The following is a 5913-nucleotide window of genomic DNA, read 5'->3' on the forward strand; positions in this document are numbered from 1 at the left end:
GCAGGTGGATTTCTGAGTTCGAGGCCAGTCTGGTCTACAAAGTGAGTTCCAGGACAGCCAGGGCTACACAGAGAAACCCTGTCTGGAAAACAAACCAAAAAAAAAAAAAAAAAACAAACAAACAAACAAACAAACAACAACAACAAAAAAATTGTATGTTTGGGGGTCACTGAAGCAAAGGGTCACAGCATTAGAAAGGTTGAGAACCACTGTTCAATTGGGATTAAATAATTTATCTGAGCTGATGATACAGAGCCAAGATTCTTGTAGTTAACTTCACAACCATCCTTTATGCTAAGTCCCAGCCTTAGTCTCAAGCTATTCTTGTCAAGAATAGCTGAGTAGATGGGCCAGCAAGATGATTCTTCAGGTAAAGGTTCTTGCTTAATCCCTGGAAACTACAGGTAGAAGGCAAGAATTGACTCCTACAATTTGTTCTCTGACCTCACAGCATACAAATAAACAAATAAAAGGAAAGAGAGAAAGAGAATACTTGAATGAAAAGATGACTACTAGTAGCTACTTGTGAACCTATACAAACATTAAATTTGAGCTAATGTGATGGAAAACATTATCCATCACCCTACTTAGGCTTAAATAGGCCTGCATGTGATATAGTCTTAATTATAGTGCCTCTTTTTTTCTTCCTTCCTCCTCTCTTTCTTCTTTCCTTTCCTTCTTTCCTTCTTTCCTTCCTTCCTTTCTTCCTTTTAGATAGTATCTTGGTTAGTGTTTTATTACAGTGAAGAGACACCATGACCAAGGCAACTCTTATAAATAAAAACATTTAATTTGGGCTAGCTTACAGTTAGAGAGGTTCAGTCCATTATTATCATGGTGGGAAGCGTGGCAGTGTGCAGGCAGACATGGTGTGGGAGGAGCAAGAGTTCTATATCTTGATCTACAAGCAGCAGGAGACTGGATTCCACACTGAGTAGAGCTTGTACATAGGAGATTTCAAAGTCTGGCCCCACAGTGACACACTTCCTCCAGCAAATCCACACCTACTCTAATAAGGCCACACTTCCTAGAAGTGACACTTCCCATGGACCAAGTATGAAAACATCAGTCTCTAGGGGCCATACTTATTCAAACCACCACAGATGTATTCATCTTAAGCTGGCCTTGAACTCACAATCCTCCTGCTTTGGCTTCTTTTTTTTTTTTAGATTTTATTTATTTATTATATGTAAATACACTGTAGCTGTCCTCAGACACACCAGAAGAGGGCATCAGATCTCATTTCGGGTGGTTGTGAGCCACCATGTGGTTGCTGGGATTTGAACTCTGGACCTTCGGAAGAGCAGTCGGGTGCTCTTACCCACTGAGCCATCTCACCAGCCCCTGCTTTGGCTTCTTAAGTACTGGGATTATCCTGTGTGCTATATAGTGTTTGACTTAATTTGCAGTTGTCTTAAGGAAAGCTTTTTTTTTTTTTTTTCATGTAGCCAGAGGCCCAGAGTACATTTCTGTTACTTCCTGATAATCAGTTTTAGGATGTGACTTTTTTCTTCATGGTCATATGAGAGATACCTTGGGCTGGAGATGTACTCAGTGGCAAATCATTTGCGTGGCATGTACAAGGTTCTCAGTTGCTTTCTTAGAACCAGAGAGAGAACACCCTATCTCCAAGTATTACACTGTTCCAGACAGATTTAAGTAAAAAACAATGAATGTGCTCTTTATAGAAGAAATAATCACCTCCCCAGACTCCTATATTATGAATTTTTCCTTATATCTTGTGGGCCAAGAATAGGTCAAGGTGAAAAGGTCAGCTCAGGAACTTTGAGGTCATGAAACACACGCCCCTCCAGAAGGAAGAAGCTAATTAGCATTTCTCAGACCACAGGGCAGGAAGTCCTTATTACCTCATTCCCTAAAGACCAATCAGTTTAAAGGGTGCACTGTTCCACCAATCATATTGTGCCTAGTTGCTGATGTTCTATTCTGTCCCTGGAAACCATATAAAAACTTGCCAAACTGGTGCTGGTGGTCACCACCTCTCCCTCGGGTCTGGGATGACCCCAGTGCACTGGAACAATAAATTCCTCTCGCTTTTTGCATCGATCCTGGCTCCACGTGGTTCACTCAGGAGATCCCAGGTAAGCTAAGGCTCCCCAGAGTCTTACAAAGGTTATTCTTTGTCCCTAGTTACAAGGAACTTGGGAAGTTAGCTCCTTCTAGATGGAAAATCCTAAGCACAGCTGAGGCTTTGTTATGAAAGGAAAAGAAGATATTAACAAGAGGAAAGCAAGAAAGAAAGCTTGCCCACTCCACTGCTCCTCAGAGGAGGCTGGAGCTTCACCCTTGAAAGGAGCATAGAATCTCAGAATGAAAACAGGGCTGACCAAGCCAACTCAGTCAGTCAACAGGTTCTCCAGGGTAGAAGCAAGGATTAAAAGGGGGGGAAAAAAAGGCAGACAGCATTATAACATGACCCCAGCCAGTTCTGAGGCTGAAGCAAGTTTATTTTTTTCCCAGTCTGCTTTTTTACCACTTTAAGTACATGCAAAATGATAAGATCAGTTCTAGGTCAAGGAACAAGCAAGGAAATAAACAAAATCAGGTAAACAGCTTTCTAGGGGCTAGTCAGGATTACTAAAACAAAAGCACTGCCACCCCAGCCTTGCTGAGCCCACTCTGAGCTTTGCATTAACTCAAATGTAAATGTTCTTAATCCGGGCCTATTTCCTGAGGCCTGGACCAAAGTCAGATTCCCTTCTTGAGTTTACTTCTTTTTTCCTGGCCTGAAGTCAAATTCCCACCAAGTGTTTAAAAGGGGCCCCAAAAAGCTCAGGGGTTTTTTATCAGTGCTCAGCCCAATTGCTGCCTAATGAAGGACTGACTTCTACACCTTATTTAACCATGGGTCATCCAGCTACTGTCCTACACAGATGAAGTATCAATAGCTGGATTTTGACTATAAGATGCAAGAAAGTAGGATATGGTACTTCAATAATATGGCTTTCAGAACTGAAGTCAATAGGCAAAAAGTCTATCCTGTTACCATAGGCCTGTAATCCTAGCTACTCATGAAGCTGAGGAGAAACATTAAAAGTTCAGAGGCCTACCAGAGCCACAGAATGAGTTCAGTACCAGCATGGGCAACACAAAGAAATGCTGACTCAAACTTAAATTCAGGAAAAAAATAAAAATAAAGCTAGGGATGTAGCTAAGAGGTAGAGTACTTCCCTAGCACATGGCAGGCCCCAGTTCAACCCCAAGCACTTGAAGGAAGGCAAGAAAGAGGAGGAAGAGGGGGAGGAGGAAATAAAATCAGTAACAGTACAGCTAGATCACAAAGGACGTTTACAGAACCAAAGTGAAGAAATGAAACATGAAGAATTCAGGGAGTTCTAGTCACACACTATAAAGATTTCTATCTTCCTACATCCAAGCATAAATTAATCGGTGTATGTGTGTTTTGAAGGAGAATCTCTCCAGTCTCCAGTTTGTTATTTTTAATAAATCAATTAAAAATTCTTCCAATTTCTTTCTTTTACCTTGTTTTGTGTTTGCTATAGTTATGTATTTTGTTTATAGGGAGAAAGAAATAATGTGCCATGACATTTGGAAGTGAAAAAGTAACTTAATAGGACTCAGTTCTCTTCAGTCAGTCCCAGAGATCTAACTGGGTCACCAGATTTATAGCACATGTCTTTACCTATTGAAATATTTTCCTAATTGAGTTCTTCTTCCTAGAGGAACCCAGCTTCTGCCAGGCTGGCAAAAGAACTAACCAGCAAGAGTTGTGACTTATTGAACTGTTCCACAGTTTGTAGCCCAGGCTGCCTTGAAACTCACTATTTAACACAGCCTGCCCTTGAACTCATGACAATCCTCTTGCTGTTTGGCCTCCCAAATGCTAGGATTACATGCATGAACCACCATACCTGTTTTCTGGTTATTTTAATTTTTATTTTAGAACATGTGTTTATAAGTAGTACTGAAATACGTAATAGGATACAGTTAGAAATAATTTAAATAAAGGGCTAGAGACAGAGGGACAGAGTACTTGCTTAGCATAATCCTTATGATGATGAAAGAATTTAAATAAATTTAGTTCTTTCAAGAGTTGCTTATATGCATAGATAGTCCCTGCATTTATACTGCTTGAGGTAATTAGATATATAATATTTTATCCATTCCAGACTTACTTTCTTTCTCTGATTGATTAACAACTCTGCAACCTTCATCTCTAGTTGTGGTGGTTTGAACAAAAATACTCCTCATAGGCCCATAGGGAATGGCACTATTAGGAAGTGTGGCCTTGCTGAAGGATGTGTTTCACTATGGGGGCAGGCTTTGTGATCTCAGAACCTCAAACCAGTTCTTTTTCTGCTGCCTGAGGGAAACAGATATAGAACCCTTAGCTTCTCTAGCACCATGTCTGCATGCATGCTGCCATGTTTCCTGCCATAACAATAATAGACTAAGCCTCTGAAACTGTAAGCCAATTAAATGTTTTCCTTTATAAGAGTTGCCATGATCATGGTGTCTCCTTACAGCAACAGAAACACAATGACAGTTGTATATCACACACATGCACACAAACACACACACACACACACACACACACACAAGTAATGAGATAGCATTGACTGTGTATTTTCCCTTCAGGTAACATATTTTAAAAAAATAGTGCATCTTACAAATCATCACATCTTAGATGTGACACTATGCTTTTGAACTTGTAAAAAGTAGTAAGCTGGTTAAAGAAATTCAAACTGGTTACACATGTTGAAGCCATAAATAAATCCAATATTGGTTTTATTTTTAAATGTAAGCAACAGCAGGTTTTCTTAATTTTTGCAAGATTCCCCAATAGGAGCTGAGAGGAACTTAAAAGGAAAATCCTTGGAGCTCGCTGGCCAGCTAAACTTACTAAATCAATGAACTCCAGACTCCCTGAGAGACCCTGTCTCAGAGAATAACGTGGAATGTAATTACAAAAGACACCTGACATCAACCTCTCCTCCAAATGCAAGCACACACTCACTCACTGAGAGAGAGAGAGAGACAGACAGACAGACAGACAGACAGATGGAAATACATACACACACACATAGATACACACACAGACACAAACATACACACACAAGAATTCTGCAGTTCTTTGTGCAGTGCCTAATCTCAGTTTTCCTGCTGTACTACACATCATGTCTACTAAATCCTTACACACACCTCAAGTTTAGACACATCTTAGGGCTGACCAATTGTGCAGCCTCTCCAGTCAGGGACAAGATCACCCAAAGGAGATTCCACCCATCACCTGTTTCTTCTGGCTTCATTTCAGTTCCACTCTGCCTCTATTTAAAGGTTCAAGAGTTAGATTTGAGCCAAGAAATATCTAAGAGGTGACACAACTGAGCCCTAAAGTAGGCTTTAAATAGAGCAAGATTGCAAAAGGCAAGGCTTCTTTGAAACACTAGTCCATGCCTCAGAGCACTTGTATGAAAATCACTCCAAACACTCCCAGTTTTATAAGGCTGGAGTATAGTCCAGTTGAGGAAAAGGTTAGATTGTTTTATTATAAAGTATAGGAAAATATCATTTGTTGGGTCAGAAAAAAATACATTTCACAAAACAAAGGAAAATATAATATGATAAGATCTACTTGCTTCACACAAATGTTTCGCCACATGGCCCTTCTTTTGATCTGAGTCCAGTTCAAGGAACCACATGCTAGGAGAAACCTTACTCCTGCAAGTTGTCCTCTCTCCGTCTCTCTCGCTCTGTCTCTGTGTCTGTCTCTGTGTTTCTGTCTCTCTCTCTCTCACACACACACATGTAATTTAAAAATTAAATGAAAATAAGGTGGCAATTGCCAAGCAACTCAGAGATATTTAGTTTTTAAAAGAGAGTTTAGACTACACAAAGCATCAGATGTTTGAGGAGACTTCTCTCCCTTCC

This window comes from Mus caroli, chromosome 15 (assembly GCF_900094665.2).
Source record: "Mus caroli chromosome 15, CAROLI_EIJ_v1.1, whole genome shotgun sequence".
In the NCBI taxonomy this organism is placed as follows: domain Eukaryota; kingdom Metazoa; phylum Chordata; class Mammalia; order Rodentia; family Muridae; genus Mus; species Mus caroli.